The sequence below is a fragment of the Sciurus carolinensis genome, chromosome 16, assembly GCF_902686445.1.
Source record: "Sciurus carolinensis chromosome 16, mSciCar1.2, whole genome shotgun sequence".
Lineage (NCBI taxonomy): Eukaryota > Metazoa > Chordata > Mammalia > Rodentia > Sciuridae > Sciurus > Sciurus carolinensis.
This window is the reverse complement of record NC_062228.1, coordinates 63,320,231-63,340,208: the sequence shown is the minus strand read 5'-3', so window position 1 is coordinate 63,340,208 and position 19,978 is coordinate 63,320,231. Positions and strand designations below refer to the sequence as shown.

The 19,978-nt window shown below is 38.6% G+C and overlaps 1 pseudogene; it reads left to right on the top strand.

Annotated features, from left to right (window-relative positions):
• The first annotated feature begins 217 nt into the window (after window positions 1–217).
• LOC124966212 (vomeronasal type-1 receptor 4-like) lies at window positions 218–19,729 on the top strand (annotated as a pseudogene).
• The last annotated feature ends 249 nt before the right edge of the window (window positions 19,730–19,978 follow it).

Below are 19,978 nucleotides of genomic sequence, written 5' to 3'. Positions count from 1 at the left end.
ATTTCTACATAATTTAAATGACAGATATTCTATTGTAGGAATCCTGTTAATAACAGAAACATCTTTAAGTAAATATTCCTACTGGGAAATAAGAGTGAGCATTAGCACTGAATGTTAGTTCACATTTTTGCTGTTGCCCACTCCTCTTGTCCTCATGCAGGATCCTCTGCCTCTGAAGATAAGTATCAGTCTGCAGGAATAGTCATTATGTGGCAGAATGTCCTCTGGGGATTGGACAATGGGTATGATCTTCTTAACCCAGACTATGGCTGGTATTCTGGGGAATTTCTGTCTCCTTTCCTTCTACATCTGTCTTTACTTTTCTGGGTGTAGGTTGAGATGCACAGACTTGATTATTAAGCACCTGATTGTAGCCAACTCTCTATTCCTTCTCTTCAGGGCAGTCCCACAGTCCATGGAAGCTCTTGGGTTTAGACATTTCATCAGTGATCTTGGATGCAAACTTCTTTTCTATGTTTACAGGGTGGGCAGGGGTATGTCCTTCAGCAGTATGTGCCTCTTGAGTGTCTTCCAGGCCATCACCATCAGTCCCAGGGACTCCAGGTGGGCAGAGCTCAAAGCAAAAGCTCTCAGGTACACTGGCACGTGTATTCCTGTGCTGGATCCTCCACCTGCTGGTAAATATCATTGTTCCTTTATGTGAAACTGCAATTAGTGTTGATATTAACATCACAAAGAGAAGTGATATTGAATACTGTTCTGGTGGTAATGATGAGATAAATGATTATGTAATAAATGCAATAATTGCAGCATTACTGTCTTTCCCTGATGTGCTGTGTTTGTGAATCATGCCATGGGCCAGTGACTCCATGGTTTTTATCCTGTACAGGCACAAGCAGAGGTTCCAACACCTCCATGGCAAGAGTCCCTCTCCCAAACCCTCCCCTGAATCCAGAGCTACTAAAACTGTCCTTCTTTTGGTGAGCACCTTTGTGTCTCTTTACACTCTCTCCTTCACCATGCACATTTGGTGGGCTGTTTCTGGTAGCCCCAGTCAGCTCTTGGTGCACCTCTCTGCCTTAACCAATGCATGTTTTCCTGCTCTCAGCCCCTTTATTATCATGAGCAGAGATGCCAATGTGTCTAGGATTTGCTGGAGTAGAACCTCCCCAAGTGTTCTCAAAATCATGTGACATGTATACACCTGCCCAATGTCCTGCTGTTAATGTATTCATCTCCCTAAAACCATCAATTCAATTAAGACAAATTCAGAACCTGAAAAATTGCACACTTATGTAACTTTATGAATAGTTACTCTGTGTGTGTGCATGTGGTCTCTGTGTGCATGTTTCAAAAATACTGATTGTCAAAAAGCTAGAATGTTGGAAAATTGATTGTTTCTACATGAAAAATAATATGAAAACAATGAACTCTCATATTGTTTTACCTTTTGTGTCACACATATCAATGTGGTTATGATGAACATTTTACATTTCTTTAAATTATCTAAATATATAGACAAATATTTGTTCTCAGTAGAAAAGCTTTTGTCTGTTTTTGTAAGTAAATAATGGAATCACCTAGAACTAAACTCATCAACTTACTGTTTACTCTTCATGACACCTGCTTTATTTTCCTTTATCTTAATATCTTCTGTAACAATCCAAATAGAATCCTACATTTCAGTCTTTTTCTGTGGAAGTGTGGCTATTATTACATTTTAATTTCTAACCTAAAAATGGCAGCTTATTTTAAAATGCTGATCACAGTTTCAAGCAAATGAATATTTATGGATAATATAACAGTGGACTACTTTCCTGCCTTCTACTTTAAACAATTTCGGACTTGGATAAAATTATTTAAAGGTCCATGCACAGGTCATTGCTGCAGAGTGTGATGGAATTTTAAAAACTGGACACATCTGTAGAGTCTTTCTGGAAGAAACCAGGACATGTTCTGCCCACAGATTTTTCCTCAGGAGTGTTCTTTCTGGTCACCCTCTTCTAAGATGAGCACTATTCAGACATCTATCAGCAGAGAGCACTGTAACCTCTTGTTTACTTTATGCAACTCTTATACACAGGAAATATTTTGGTTGGATTTAAATTTTCTAGGTTGTTTTAAATTCATGTGTAGTTTACATATAATTGTTTTACAGCACTGAATTCCAGTGTTTGTGAGTTTCATTGATGTAACTGTCCACTACAGATGAACATGTGAGTGTTTAGGAAGAGTGCTTGGTGTGTAAATTATGGAGAGACTTTTGGTGACACACAGAAGAACCCATGCACATATGCATAGTTGTGGAAGTGGTGTGGATATGTTTAGATCTCTTCAGCATTAGGCAACACTGTCAAGTATGTTTGTAAATGGTTTGTATGAATGCCACTCAGTTCCAATGTGCACTTTCCAATGTGTGGACTACAAATAGCTGATGGAGCACCTGTGGAGCTTTCATGCTCCTTCCTCATTGATGCTAAGGGCTGGACTCCATTCCCATTAGGAAATTGATATCTTCTTGGTTCATGTTCATCTGTCACAACAGGAACGTTAGCAGTATGACAGCTCATGAACTCATGGTGAGAATTTGTCCCAAATGTAAGACTCTGTGGAAGATGGAAAGGAGCTTGGCTCTGATGTCTAAGGAAAAATATATTAAGGGTCAACCGTGGGGTCAGCCTGTGGGGCAGTGGTACCACTTTGCCTACTATGCTTTAAGCCCTGAGTTAAATTCCCAGTGTCATGAAAATAAGGGTAAACTTGACAGTAATACAAAGAAAAATAAAAACAACTTATTGCAAACAGACACATTAGGTAAGGACACCAAAAGCAAAGATTCTAAAGTTCCAAACATATAACATTTCAGTAGGAAACGTGGACAAGGCCCTTGTCCTGGGGTTTCTTATTTGAGAGACTGCCATTGTTCCTCTTGCTATTCTGGGTTTTCTTCTCAGGCAAGATAACCTTGACAATTCCTGACTTCTACTTGAGAAGTTGCCCTTGAAATCATCAGCAATACCCTTCCCCTATCCCACCACATCCTTAGGCACAATGATCTCATCAACAGAAAAGTTCTCACTTATGGGTTCTTTGTCACAGAAGAGGTACAAGAACAATCATCTCTGGTATGGAGAACAAAATGGGGGCCTTTTGTTGCATCCAGGTGTTCTTCCCTGCCTCCAAAACAGGAACTCTTGCTACAGTAATGGGAATATGGGCTGCCATGCCCTGCCCTGTCCCTAATGCAACTAGGCAGAGCCTGTTACCTCCCTTTGGGATGAATACTAAACTCAGCTCTATGAATGCAGTCAGATGAATGGAAAACAAAACTGTAAATATAAACAATAGAATATTATTGGGCCATAAGAAGAATTAAATTATGTCATTTGCGGGTAAATGGATGGAATTGGAGAATATCATGCGAAGTCAAAGAAACCAATCCCGATAAGTGGATGATGATACCTAATGGGAGTGGGAGGTTGGGGTGAAAGAGAAGAATGAAGGAACATTTATTATGTAGAGAAAAATGAGAGAGTGAAGGGGGCCAGGGCATGAAAGAGGTGAAAAGAAACAGACATTATTACCCTATGTACATATATGATTACAGAATGGTGTGAATCTACAAAGTATACAACCATAGAAACAAAATGTTTTGCCCATTTTTGTTCAATGAATCAAAATGCAGTCTGTAAAAATAAAAAAGTAAATAGAAATTTAAAAATAAAGAAACCCATATGGTTGGCCCTGGACTCATCTTACATTCAACACAAACACTTAATTCAAACACCACTGGCTTTTCTACCATGACTGAATTCACAGTGGTGACAATGGTGAATATATTTCCTACAATTGGCTGTGATCCTCACTGGAAGTCTGGACTGAGAGCACTTAGGCTAGTCTTGCCTTTGGAGCTTCCATGTGTTTGTCAGTCATGTGGTGTCCACAGCCTTCTCTAAGACATTTCAGTTCTGCAGGTTTGCATTGAAACCAATAAATTAATTCCTTTAAGAACTTCCTGTTGATGGCAATGTTCTTCCCTCTGCATTCAACATGACCATCACTAAGCTAACATGACTTACAGAAAGCAGGTACTGCCCACGGTTTCTCCCCTCCGGATACATTTTATCATCCCAAATGCTATGTTCATTTGTTCCCAGTGAAGAATGCTAGTAATCTTTTTGAAAGACCACAGTTTTTGTTGCTTTCTAGTTTATGAAAAGTGGTAAAGGCAGTTTTGTAAGAAAGTCTGCTTTTGGAAATCATCATGTTTACATTCATTAATGCAAATGAACCTGTGCTACATGATCCGAAGTGTGTTTTAGTGCCATTGGCTGGAACCTCAAGTATGTTCTGAGTTAATCTTCATAATATACAGAGACATGGGTACTAAGTGCCCCATAATTCACAGAATAATTTAGATGATACCATGTAAATTTGTATCTCCTCTCTTCCTTATCATTGTTTATGGCATTGGTATAGAATAAGGTGAATGACATGGATCTGAAGATACAGAAAGGAAGGTTGGTGAAGTGCATTAAGTGAATCATTTAAAGTTTATTTTCTTATGTTTGGTTGGCAGGATATGTGTACATTAAATTTTGAGTAACGATGTGATATTAGGATTTGTGTTTATATTGGATAGTGATCAATTCATAGTAATTAGCATATCTATGCACTTCAATTTCATCATCTGTTTATGATGAGTACCTTGAATTTCCACATTTCTCGTTGAGATTTATGATGCAATTTTTTACTGTATTTATCCTTTTTTCTCTAGAACAAGAGAACTGATTCCTCCTCAAGCAATTAACACTGTTCCCACAGATTACACCACTTCTCTCCAGTATCCAGTATCTACTATTTTGCACTTAACTTTCAATAGATCTATTTGTTTATACTCCACCTGAGTGATATTGTGTGGTGCTTGTTAATCTGTGTTGTTTCCCTTAAAATGATGTTCTCCAGTTCCTTCCTGTGGATTTATTCCAATCAAAGGACTTCACCATTCCTTTTATGGCAGAACAGTCTTTCATTTTCATTCACTTATATATAAAAATTTAAATTGATTCAACATCCTGGCTGTACTGAATTGTGCTGCAAATAATCTTGGAATGCAGATGCCTTCGGACACACTGAGTTCATTTCTTTCAGCTTATTTTCAGCATTGGGCTGGCTGGATCCCATGGAAACTGTAGTTTCAGCTTTAGAGAAACTTTCCTACTGATCCCCTCAATGACTGTACTTATTGCCCTCCACACCAAGAGAGCACCAGGGTTTCTCTTTCTAAACACATCTCCTCAATACTTGTGATGTTCTATGGTAGATCACAGCCATTCTATAGAGTGCAAGGTGGTATCTCAATATGGCACTGATAATCTTTTCCTAAGAACTAAACATATTGACTATTTTTCATACATTTCCTTGCCATTGGTATGTAGTCTAATCAGAAATATCTGCTAAATCACAAAGCCATTTTATCATTAGGTTATTCACTGTTTTCCTCTTGTGTTTTGTTGATTACTTTTTTAGTGGAATTCATTTTGACATAATCATACATGTATTAGTTCCTCTTTAAAGGTCTGCTCTAACTCATCCCCAGTCCTCTAATGTCAGTTTTGATGAACAAATAGTACTTTTAAAAAATCTTGTTTTTGATAATTGGTTATACATGACAATATAATGCATTTTGACACATTGTACACAATTGAGCATAATTTTCCATTCCTCTGGTTTTACAGGCTGCTGAATCACACCAGTAGTGTAATCATACGTGTATATAGGGTAACAATGTCTGTCTTATTCTTCCAAAATTTTTCATCCCCACTGCTCAAACCATCCCCTCACTCCCCTCTGCATAAGCCAAAGTTCCTTCTTTCTTCCCTACTCACCCCCATTATGGATCAGCATCAACTTATCAGTGAAAACATTTGTTCTTTGGGATTTTGGGATTGGCTTATTTCACTTAGCATGTTATTCTCTAGTTCCATCCATTTTTCTTCACATACCCTCATTTCACTCTTTTTTTGTGATTGAGTTATACTCCATTGTGTATACATATACAGTTTCTTTATCCATTCATCCATGGAAAAGCATCTACGTTGGTTTTACAATCTAACTATTGTAAATTGAACTGCTATTAACATTGTTGTGGCTGCATCACTATGGTATGTTGATTTTAATTCCTTTGGGTATAAACTGAGAAGTAGCATAGATGGGTCAAATGGTGTTTCCATTCCAAGTTTTCTGAGGAATATCCATACTGCTTTCCAGAGTGGTTACACCAATCTGCAGTCCCACCAGCAATGTATGATTGTACATTTTCCCACACATGCTTATCAACATTTATTGTTGTTTGTATTCTTGATAATTGCCATTCTGACAAGTGAGATGGAATCTTACAGTGGTTTTCATTTGCATTTCTGTAATTGCAAGAAATAATAAACATTTTTTTCATGTTTTTGTTGATTGTATTTCTTCTTCTGTGAAGTATCTGTTCATTTTCTTAGCCCATTTATTGAGCTGGTTATTTGTTTTTTGTTGTTAAGTTTTTGAGTTCTTCATGTATTCTGGCTAGTAGTGCTTTATGTGAGGTGTGTGTGTGGTAAAGATTTTCTCCCATTCTGTAGGCTCTCTATTTGCATTATTAATTATTTCCTTTGCTAAGAAGGAGTTTTAAATTGGAAACCATCCCTTTTAGTTTTACTTCTTGAGCTTAAGGAGTTGTGTTAAGAAAGTTAGGGTGACGCTCTTCAGTGGGAAGAACCACATGGAGGTGGTGGGGTGTTTGATTTCCATCACCCTTAGGGAGAAAGGATAGGGGTCCTGCTGATCTTCCATTTCCCCTCATCCAACGTCTTATTGCTCATTGTCTGGCACCTACCATCTGCCATTTGTCTGCCTTTTGACTGTCCATCACCGGCCTTTCACCTTCCCATCACCACCACATGAGGTTCACCTGCTAATCATCCAATAGTAGCCAGCAGACTGACTGCAGACCACCAGTGGAGCACCAGCTGCCTGCTGTTGTCTTGAAGTCCACTGTCACGGTACTTGCAGGTTTGGTTGCATGTGGCTGCCACCATTTTGAAACAGCCAGGATGTGTAAAACCCCTGGCTGGACTGACTGAGTCCCATCTCCAGAACTCCTCAGCCTGACTGACCACTCACTGCCTCTGGGGCCCTCAGACTGACTGACTGCTCCCTGCCACCAGGACCAACAGAATGACTGTGCAGTACCATGAAGACGCCCAGACCGACTGCACCCCACTCCAGGATCCTGCAACCAGACCGAACACACTCCACCTCCAAGGCCCTGTCTGAACAACCACATCCTGTCTCCAGGACCTCCAGACAACTATGCCCACAACCTGCACTGCAGTTCCCCATTTGCCAACACATTTGGAAGCCAGTGTGGTCACCTTAGATAATCATGGAAGCCATAAATTCCATCTTTAGGTAGGGCAAATATCATCCTGAGATGCCTGCTGGAGACTGGAAGCTCATTGTCAGGTACCTCTCATACATCAGGCTACTGAAGACTGGGAGGTTTGAACACTGTATGATGGTTATAGTGTAGATATTTTTTGTCCTTATTGAAAAAATTTAAGTTTTTATTCCTTTACTTGCTCTATTTTCCTTTTGTTTACCTGTTCCCTTAGATTCTCTTTCTCCCTTTTCACATGCTAACAAAAAAACTAATTTTGATTATAATTACTCTTTCTACAATCTAGAACTTCTATATATTCTTTTCTTTTTCCATTAACAGCTACATCCTACACTGATTCCCATCCTCTTCCTCCTTCAGAAACTGTAGAGCTTATTGCAAATCTATTTTGTTATATTGTAGATAATAATTAAACTCATTCTGTTTATTATGACAATATTGTTAATGTACTCATAGGGGCTCTTTGGTTTAGAGTTGCATATTGTCTGTGCTAGGCACTGCTAATATTGATCTCCCCCTTAAAGAAAAGGTTTTGGAAACCTATAGGGTCACTATAAGCCTATAGGGAGAGACTGCAATAACCCAGATCTGCACTGCTAGAGGGGAAGATACATTAACATGAAAAAACAAGGGAAGAAAATGATCCAGACAATCCTAGATTATATATTAACAGAATTCAGTGACAGTATGGTGGAAGAAAAGTCAGAAAGGGAGTTCAGAATATACATAATTAAAATGATTTGTGGAGCAAAGGATGAGATAAGAGAGCAAATGCAGGCAATAATCACACTAATAAGCAGTTGAAAGAGCAACTGCAAGAAGCAAAAGATCATTTCAGCAAACAGATAGAGATTCTCTAAAAAACAACAACAACAAAACCCAAATTGAAATTTTTGAAATGAAGGAAAGCAAAAAAAAAAAAAAAAATTAAAAACTAAATGGAAAGCATCACCAACAGACTAGACCACTTGAAAGACAGAATATCACACACTGAAGACAAAATATTTAATCTTGAAAATAAAGTTGTCCAAAAAGAGAAGATGGTAAGAAATCATGAACAGAAACTCCAAGAAGTAATGAGACATCATGAAAAGACCAAATTTAAGAATTATAGGGATTGAGGAAGGCACAAAGATACAAACCAAAGGAATGAACAACCTATTCAATGAAATAATATCAGAAAATTTCCCAATCCTGAAGAATTAAATGGAAAATCAAATACAAGAGGCTTACAGAACACCAAATGCACAAAATAACAACAGATCCACACCAAGGCACATTAATAATGAAGATGCCTAACATACATAATAAAGATAGTTTTTAAGGTTGCAAGAGAAAAGCATCAGATTACATATAGGTGGAAACCAATATGTATATCAGCAGATTTCTTAGCCCAGGCTCTAAAAGCTAGAAGGGCCTGGAAAAACATTTTTCAAGCCCTGAAAGAACATGGGTGCCAAACAAGAATTCTATACTCATCAAAACTAACCTTCAGATTTGAAGATGAAATAAAATCCCTTCAGGATGAACAAAAGTTAAAAGAATTGACATATAGCCTGTGCTATAGAATACTCTCAACAAAATAGTCCATGAGGAGAAAATGAAAAATAACAATAGAGGTCAGCAAAGGGAGGAACTACCTTAAAGGAAAAACCAACCAAAGGAGAAACCAAGTCACGTTAAAAAACAAAAGTAAGTCCAAGTGACTGGGAATACAAATTATATCTCAATAATAACCCTGAAAGTTAATGGCCTAAACTTATCATTCAAAAGTCACAGACAGGCAGAATGGATTAAAAAGAAAGACCCAACCATATGCTGCATTCAAGAGACTCATCTCTTTGATAAGGACATCCACAGACTAATGGTGAAAGGATGGGGAAAAACCTACCATGCACATGGACTCAGTAAAAAAGTGGGGGTTTTCATCCTTATTTCAGATAAAGTGGACTTCAAGCCAAAGTTAGTCAGAAGAAATAGAGAATTACTTTCCATACTGCTTAAGGGAACCATAAATCAGGAAGACATAACAATCTCAAATATTTATGTCCCAAACAACAGTGCATCCATGTACATCAAACAAATCCTTCTGAATGCCAGGAATCAAATAGACCACAACACAACAATTCTGGTGTGACTTTAACACACCGTTGTCACCAGTATATAGATCTTCCAAACCAAAACCAACCAAAGAAACCATAGAATCCAATAACACAATCAATAACCAAGACTTAACTGACATAGATAGAATATTCCATCCATCAATGAGTGAATTCACTTTCTTCTCCGCAGCACTTGGACCTCCTTGAAAATGGACCATATGTTATGCCAAAAAGCAGCCCTTAGGAAATGCAAAAAAATAGAGATACTGCCTTGTGTTCTATCAGATCATAATGGACTGAGAGTAGAAATCAATGACAAAATAAAAAACAGAAATTACTCCAACACCTGGAGACTAAATAATATGCTATTGAATGAAACATGGATAACAGAAAATATCAGGGAGGAGATAAAAAATTCTTAGAGGTCAATGAGAATGATGATACAACATATCAAAATCTCTGGGACACTATGAAAGTGGTGCTAGGAGGAAAATTTATTGCATGGAGCGCATTCCAGAAAATAATGAAAAGTCAACAACTAAATGACCTAACATTACAGCTCATAGCCCAAGAGAAAGAAGAAAACAATAACAGCAGAAATAGTAGAAGACAGGAAATAATTAAAATCAGAGCTGAAATCAATAAAATTGAAATGAAAGAAACAATTCAAAAAATTCACAAAACAAAAAGTTGGTTCTTTGAGAAAGTAAACAAAACAGACAAATCCTTAGCCACACTAACAAAGAGAAGGAGAGAGAAAACTCAAATTACTAAAATTCGTGATGAAAAAGGAAATATCATGACAGACACCACTGAGATACATAACAATGAGAAACTACTTTGAAAATGTGTATTCCAACAAAATAGAAACTACCAAAGACATTGACAAATTTCTAGAGACTTATACTCCTCCCAAACTGAACCAGGAGGACATACACAATTTAAACAGATCAGCATCAAGCAATGAAATAGAAGAAGTCATTAAATACCTACCATCCATGAAAAGCCCAGGACCAGATGGAATCTCAGCCAAGTTCTACAAGACCTTCAAAGAAAAACTCATTCTAATACTTCTCAAAGTATTGCAGGAAATAGAAAAGGAGGGTACCCTACCAAACTCATTCTATGAACCTAATATCACCCTCATACCCAAACCAGGAAAAGAAACATCAAGGAAAGAAAATTTTAGACCAATATCCTTGATGAATATAGATGCGAAGATCCTTAACAAAATATTGGCAAACCATATCCAAAAACATTAAGAAAATCGTGCACCACGATCAAGTGGGGTTCATCCCTGGAATGCAAGGATGGTTTAACATCCATAAATCAATAAACGTAATCCATCATGTCAATAGACTTAAGGATAAGAATCATATGGTTATATCAATTGATGCAAAAAAAAGCGTTTAACAAAATACAACTCCCCTTCATGCTCAAAACACTAGAAAAACTAGGGATAGTACGAACATACCTGAACATTGTAAAGGGTATTTATGCTAAGCCCATGGCCAACATCATTCTTAATGGAGAAAAACTGAAACCATTCCATTTAAAAATGAGAATAAGACAGGGATGTCCTCTTCCACCTCTTCTATTCAACATTGTCAACTCTAGCCAGAGCAATTAGGCAGACTGAAGAAATTAAAGGGATACAAATAGGAAATTAGGAACTTAAGCTGCCACTGTTTGTTGATGACATGATTCTATATTTAGAGGATCAAAAAACTCCTCTAGAAAACTTCTAGACTTCATCAATAAATTCAGCAAAATAGCAGGCTATAAAATCAACACACATAAATCTAAACCATTTTTATACGCAAGCAACAAAACATCTGAAAGGGAAATGAGGAAAACAACTCCGTTTGCAATAGCCTCAAAGAAAAATAAAATACTTGGGAATCAATCTAACCAAACAGGTAAAAGATCTCTACAATGAAAACTTCAAAACATTGAAGAAAGAAATTGAGGAAGACCTTAGAAGATGGAAAGATCTCCCATGTTCTTGAATAGGCAGAATTAATGTTGTCAAAATGGCCATACTATCAAAAGTTTTATACAGATTCAATGCAATTCCAATTAAAATCCCAATGATGTACCTTACAGAAATAGAGCAAGCAATCATGAAATTCATCTGGAAGAATAAGAAACCCAGAATAGCTAAAGCAATCCTAAGCAGGAAGAATGAAACAGGGGGTATCGCAATACCAGAACTTCAACTATACTACAAAGCAATAGTAACAAAATAATGGCATGGAATTGGCACCAAAATAGACAGGAAGATCAAATGTACAGAATAGAGGACATGGACACAAACCCAGATAAATACCATTTTCTCATATTAGACAAAGGGTCCAAAAATATGCAATAGAGAAAAGATAGCCTGTTCAACAAATGGTGCTGGGAAAACTGGAAATTCATATGCAACAGAATGAAACTAAACCCCTATCTCTCACCCTGCACAAAAATCAACTCACAATGGATCAAGTACCTTGAAATCAGACCCGAGACCCTGCATCTTATATAAGAAAAAGTAGGTCCAAATCTTCAACTTGTTGACTTAGGATCAGACTTCCTTAACAGGACTCCCATAGCACAAGAAATAAAAGCAAGAATCAACAACTGGGATAGATTCAAATTAAATAACTTTCTCTCAGCAAAGGAAACTATCAGCAATGTGAAGAGAGAGCCTACAGAGTGGGAGAATATCTTTGCCACTCATACTTCAGATAGAGCACTAATTTCCAGAATATATAAAGAACTCAAAAAACTCTACACCAAGAATACAAATAATCCAATGAAAAAATGGGCTAAGGATATGAAAATGTTTCACAGAAGATCTACAAGCAATCAACAAACATGAAAAAATGTTCAACATCTTTAGTAATAAGAGAAATGCAAATCAAAACTACACTAAGATTCCATCTCACGCTGAGTAGAATGGTGATTATCAAGAATACAAGCAACAATAGGTGTTGGAGAGGATGTTGGGAAAAAAATGCACTCATACATTGCTGGTGGGGATGCAAATTAGTGCAGCCACTCTGGAAAGCAGTGTGGAGATTCCTTAGAAAACTTGGAATGGAAACACCATTTGACCCAGCTATCCCCCTCCTCGGCCTATACCCAAAGGACTTAAAATCAGCATACTACAGAGATAGAGCCACGTCGATGTTCATAGTTGCTCAATTCACAATAGCCAGATTGTGGAACCAACCTAGATGTCCTTCAACTGATGAATGGATAAAGAAACTGTGAGATATATATATATATATATATACACACACACAATGGAATATTACTCAGCTATAAAGAATGATAAAATAATGGCATTTGCCTGCAAATGGGTGAAATTGGAGAATATCATGCTAAGTGAGATAAGTCAATCTCAAAAAACCAAAGGATGAATGATCTTGCTGATAAGCAGATGATGACACATAATGGGGGGTGTGAGGGGGGCAATAATGGGGGAAGGAGGGACTGTATAGAGGGAAAAGAGGGGTGGGAGGGGTGGGGGGAAAGAAAAAACAACAGAATGAATCAAACATCATTACCCTATGTAAATGTATGATTACACAAATGGTATGCTGTTTCTCCATGTACAAACAGAAAAAACATGCATCCCATCTATTTACAATAAAAATAAATGAAAAAAAGAATTAATAAAGAATGGTCAAATATCTTTGCTAGCAATATTCTCATTGGGGTTATATCAAGAATGTGCAACATACTGAAAATGTTAATATCAAAAACTCCCCAAGAAAATATTCAAATAATTAATGGGAAAAAAACACTAAATAGACATATCTCCAAAGGAAAAATCCAAATAGTCAAATTATACCAAAAATTGCTAGCCATTCCTCTCAATCAGGGAAACTCATATCAAATCTATATTGAGATTTCATCCATTCTACTGAGAATGACAATCACCAAGAAGAGAAATAGTAAATTTTGGGGTACACTCAAACATTTTTGTGGGACTGCAAATTAGCACAACTCCTTTGAAAATCACTATGGTGATACCTCAAGGAACTACTAATGGAATTACTATTTATCCAAGCATCCCATGCTTGGTACTAAGCCAAAGAACAAGAATCACTCTACTATACTGATTCAGGAACACTAATATTTATTATAACCCAATTTACAACAGCTAATTTATGGAAGCAACCCACTTGTCTGTTCACAGATGAATGGAGGAAGAAAACGTGGCATATATACACAATGGAGTTTTCCTCAGTCTTCAAGAAAAACAAACTTATGCCATTTGTTGGAAAATCAATGAAACTGGAGAATATCATGCCAAGTGAATAAAGCTAAATTCAGGAAGCTAAGAGTTAAAGAGTTGAATGTTTTTTTTCTCATATGCAGAAACTAGTACAAAGGAAAAAAAAAAGAAAGAAAATAAGGGGACAGAGAGATCATAGGAAAACTGATGGGAGATCAGTGGATTAAAAGAAGGGAATTGACAGGGAGGAAGGAGGATTGGAGCAGGGTGGTAATGAGAAATAAAAATGACCAAAATTTACTTTGTACATATATGCAATATGACACAGTGAATTCTACCTTTAATGTATATCAATACAGCACCAATTAAAAATAAGTAAATACCAGAAAGACCAGTAGGGAGTGAAATGGAACAAATTATATTCCATGCTTGTACGAATAGGTCAAAATGAACCCTCTGTCACGTATAACCATTGTTGGCATCAGATCTGCTATTTTGCTGTCGCCAAGTAATTGGTCCAGATTGCAAACCTGTAAACCTCCTCGCCAACCATTGGTCTGTTGGTATTAGCCCATGAAATTTCACTATTTAATAGCTCCCCCAACATTTTCTTGCTCTCTCCTCCTGGCTTTCACTCTCTCACACTTTGCAGGGAATCACTGTGCCTGTCCACTTAATAAAATCTCTTGCATGAGTTCCCATGTCTGGAGTGGTTTCTGGGTGCTTTCCTTGGTGCCATGACTTGATGGGCTCTTCTACCACCACTTACGTCTGTAGCCCCAGACCCCCAGTGCTGGTCCCACCTTCCATTCACCCAGATGCTCTCCTCCGCATCAACCACCAGCTTAAGATTGGTGAGTTTTCCCCTAGGTTGGCTTAAACACTCCTCTACTGACCTGAGATGTGACCACTGATCATCCAGCACCCTCGAGGCAGTTGAGGAGTGGGGGTTCCCCCAGCCATGACTTTTACAGTTACAGCTTGCCCCCTTAGTTGACCTTATCTGACAGGTGGGTCCCTGATCTTTATGGTGGAGATTCTCTCTCAAGGTTGAGGCTTCTCTTCACGCTTGCTCGCAAAAATCCTGATGTCAGGTCCTCAACTCTCTTGGCTTTTGCCCGGCACACACTGAGTTTTTGGTGATGAGCCCATCACTCTGCTGCTTTCTTGTCTCCAGACAACTAGTCTTTGACCTTGGGACACCCTGGACACTGACTCAGCTCTATCTGTCTCCACCACGGGATCTGGGTCCTCCATTCTGGCAGATTCACCCCTGCAGTGTCTACTAGACAATCTTAAACCCCTTTACCTGACCCCAGCCTAAAACCACCAAAACTTATACCTTAGATAATTGATCCAAAATGGCTACATAACAGCACACAACTTCTGTGAGTGAGCAGGCAGATGGAAAGGGATTCCTTATCTTCAAGCCTTTTAATTCTTGCACTGTTTTGCTCTTCCTGCAAACCTGAACACCTCCTTTTGGTTTGTTCTCTCCCTATTAATCCCTCCTCCTCCTCTGACTTCTACAACCCCCATACCAGTCCCCTGCACCAGAGGCCCCTCTGGCCCCTGCTCCTCCATCTCCTTTGTCCCATTCTGTTTCTGCTTCCATTCTCCTGCCCAGCCCACTCAGTCCTCCTGCCACGAGGTCCTGCACACATATTCTAGCCCCACTATGGGAGATGGCTGGTATGGAGGGAGTAACCCTAACCAGTCCAACAGCCAGTGGCATGTCACCTTAAGGAGTACGATATAGCAGCCCCATTCCTCAAAAGTGGTGGGAGATAATGTTTCATAATTTTCTGCATCCAAACCTGAGCTGATTACCAACCAGGAGAAAGGGTGAAAAACCCCTAGGCAATTTCCCCTGCCTAGCCTTGCTGAAGTCTACATTGGAATGTAGACTGTAGCAGGTTCAGCGAGGGACCAACCTGAGACTGAAGAAAAAAAAAGTGTCCACTTTAAACTTCTTCTGGACTGCAACACAGAATTAACTCTCCCTCTCCCTCTCCCTCACACCCCTTCTCTCTGCCTTTCTCTTTCTCACTCTCTCATGCTATAATTAATGGCCATTATCAATTTTTCTTCTAGAACTCTTGTTCTTTTTTTTTCTTATTTTTCAAGCTCACAATTTTGATCTTACATATCAGTTTTATTTTTATTCAACTCTAGAGTTATTTTTGAACATGTTACATTGCAATGGAGATAAAAGCTACAAGGCTTTGCTTCTATGTTATTCTATTGTCTGATATCGTGTTGTCTGTCTATATATGTTCATCCAAATATAGTGCTCATAAAGTTAAAATTTAAAAAATGGATCCAAATACCTTTAATTCACGTGATTTAAAAAGGTACAATTTAAATTGGGTAAACTAATGAAAGTAAAATGTCTTTAAAATTAACTCACAAGACTCTAGGTGGTTAAACTAATAAAATGTTGAAGTTTATAAAATCTCTAATATGAACTTTTTCTAGAACTTTTCTTCAGTGGGAGACAGGAAATACTGTTCAGTACACTTATCTAATATCTTGTTTTTTACAGAAGAATAAGTGAATTAGATTAGACAGGTATGGGACTACTCAAATGTGTTAGAGGCATCTGATTAATTTACAAAGTTAAAATTCTAACAGTTAAATAACATTGAGTACTCTTAACGCTTTAAATTCCATGGGGTAACATACTTAAACATTATTGGTGTTTTCATAGGTTGGTAAATAAAAAGGGTTTAAAATTGCAATGCATCATCACTAAAAAGAAGGTAACTAAGTCCTAACAGGTATAATTCTATATACAAAGAATTCCAAAAATTTCAGCAGTGTTTCAATTAGAGTACTGCATATAACATAAAGTATTTTATATTACTATAATGGAGTAATTTATCTAAATTCAGGAATTTTGTTTAAGAGTTGTTTCAAAATGTGAACAAAAGTGGTCAACAGATAGGAAAGAGAAAAGGTTCTAGGTATGGAAATATATTTAGTAGAAGGGAAAAGAAAATGTTTCTGGGCAAGAAAGTGCTTGTGTGATAAAATACAGGAGGGTCAAAGTAAGTACTAAGAAAGTCTGTGTATAAGTAAAGGGCAAATTTCAACAAGTTTGCATGGAACTAAGTTGGTTATATGTATGTGAGACAATCAGTTAAGTCTATTTAAGGTTTTTCCCTAAGGTCAAATATTTAATGGGCTGATAGAAAACAAAGCTTAATCTATATGTAAAAATGACAAGGATTTCTTTAAAAACACTAATTTACTCTTAACATTATTTCTGTTAAGTTTTCTTCTTTAGAGCAATTAGTACTAAAAATTGGGGATTATACAATTATGGTTAAAGAACAACTGTTAGAGTATTGTACTATGTTACAGAGTCTAAATTTTTCTTTAAAAACTAAATTTGGTTAATATAAAACTATCAAGGTAATTGTGAAATGGTCATGCTTTTTATATTAAATATGTTCACATTTACCAAGTATACAAGCCTTTAAAGCAGAAATTTATCAAGCTGCTATTCTCCAAAGTAAACTCGTCTGTAATGGTAATTTTAGACTTATGAAAAATAACAAATTTTATTGGGGACTTATTTATATCATTTAATGTTCTGTTATAGGACCTGATATTAACAGAGTATATATAAAATTTGTTATTTTTTACACTGAGATAAAAAATTTAAATGTAAATATAATTCTAAAAGTTATTGAAAGCCTTATTTGTTTAAAGGTTAATATCATGAAACATGAAACCATTTTGCCACTTTGCCACACAAAAGAAAAGTTAAAAGCTCTCTCAGTCTTTCTTTGATTTGTGTTTTAGATATAATGTTAAATTGTGCTAACTAATGTTCATATAGACTCAGGGAACAATATATGTAAATTTCTTAAAATTTTAAGAATGAGGCAAAGATCAGTATCAGAATTAGAACACTTTAACTAAGATTTGTAAAGAGCCCTGACTTACCTGAGATAAGATTCTGCCTTCCACCCTGCTGCATGTCAGAATGGCTCCAAAATAAGCCAGACTTCAGCTTATTTAAAGTTATATTCAAAAGATGGTTTTTTTTGTTGTAAAATTACTGTGATCTCAAACAGGGGTATAATGTATAGCTCAGCCAAAATTCAAGATAGCTATTACACAAACTAAATGTTTTACTGTTGTTAATTCCATTTTGTATTTTCCTTGTAACCTCTAATAAAGCCCAGCACTCTTACTTTATGACTGGTGAGACTGACTTGCTGGATGTTTAAGATCAAACTTAGATTAAAATACAGGAGCCAAGATAACCAATTATTTGGCTCTTGCCCTCTATGTCAGCTGGAACCCAGGGAATGGGAGAGCTTCTCTAAAGAGCCTTGCAACTTTGGGTCACATGGCCTCCTAATCAGGGAGATTAATGAGACCACTAGAGGATGGAAAGTCAACCAGTGTACCTGCTGCAAAGAGGAGGGTCATTGAAAAAGGGAGACATCCCTGATGCTTCCAAAGAAAGTCACCTCATCAAGGAGACCCTACCTAGAAAATGGCACTAAAGGAGCTAAAAAGCTGCTCTCCAGTTCTCCATGAGTAATCCCTGTGGGAATTCAGCTGACCCTTAACAACAGATAGGAACAAGGTCAATTTGACCAGCTGGATCTGGAACATCTAGCAAAACAAGTTAAAACCAAAACATAGCCATTCCTGGGCATTTAAAAGAAGAAACAATAGTTAAATGTAACTTAAGATGTATACTTACTTTAGCCCCAGGAATAAGTAAGACTGGAGGCTATAAAAGAGATTCTTAGGCAGGAGTGCCTGATAACCATCAAGAGAAACAACCAGTCAGAAATTTTTGGTCATTTTAACATCTACAGATCTTCCTAAACAGGACCATGTCTTCTAAATTGCCTACAGAAGTGCCTACAAGATCAAATACACAAGTTCCGGAGCTGGTGGACACAAAAGTTTAACAACCAACTGGCCACCAACTGCTCCTCCTTCAAGACTACCAGCCCCTGATGCCCAAGGCCCATACCTGTGATTCACTATTGACACCTCTGGCTCCAAACACTCTGCTTCCACCTACAGCCCTCCCTAATCCTTTTTTTTTTTTTTTTTTTTTTTACAGGAATGAACTCTTTGCCACTAACCAGCAGGAAGAAGCTACAGAAGAAAGAACATTGTCCCATCCCCAGTATCTATTAAAAAAAAAAAAAAAAAAAAGGAGTACTATTGGCATCATATCTGCCCACCCTTGTGTCAACCACCTGCAGGTGGAACTGGAGACAGAAGCCCCCAAACCAACCGCCAGGTCCCGAGGAGGAGCCACCAGAGGGCGCCCTAGGGCCTGTCTGGACACCAACTCCACACCCCAACTGTGCAGCCCAGGCACCAAGGTCAGGTGAGGGAGAGGAGGGCTCCTTTCATCCGCTGCAGCCCCAGGACCTCTGAAAGCAGACTGGGCAGGAGCCTGGCCACCTCCGCAGTCCCCGCAGGGCAGGTGGAGGAGAAGGTGGGGATCTGGAGAAAGGCCGGGAATGCGACTGCGGAGTTTCTCCCTGGCCGTACCCAGCGCTGCTCTTCCACATTCCCACAGCAGTTCGTCCGCCCAGAGCGGGGCTGCAGGGCCTCGGCGCCAAGGTATTGCAGGGAGGTGACAGGAGGCCACTGCCTCAGTCCCCAGGGCGGACCCGCCCAGAGCCTGCCACTCACACGGCCCGCTTCGGCCTCTTCGCAGCTCCCCAGGGGTGCAGGTTATTTTTGGGTCTCCTCCTCTTCTCTCCTCGTGCCCTCCCCATCACACCCCGTGAGGATTCTCCTGGGCTCCAACAGTTCGACACTCGGGTGACCGGCTTCCGCTCCGCCAGAGGAGGGGACGCAGAGTTTGAGGAGAACTCGGCGAGCATCCAGGAGGAGCCCATTTTAAACTCCCGCCTGCCCATCCCGTCTCCCGACATGCAACTCGGTCAGCTCCATATGGGCGGTGCCCCGGAGCCCTCTGGGAAACGTAGTCCGCAGACCTGAGTTCAAGTAATGGTAACTCCCGGACTGTTTTTCCCAGCATGCAGCGTGCACAGCCCTAACCTACTTCTGGGAAACGTAGTCCAGAGCCCTGGAGTTCAGTTAGCAGAAGCACCCCGACTTTCTTTCCCAACATGCAATGGTGCACAGCCACAGCCCAGAGTTCGTGGGAGATGATCCCGGTGTGGAAATACAGGCATTCCGAGTGCCGGTCGGTCTGGGCTTCTTTCTCTTTTCTTTTTTATTGTATGT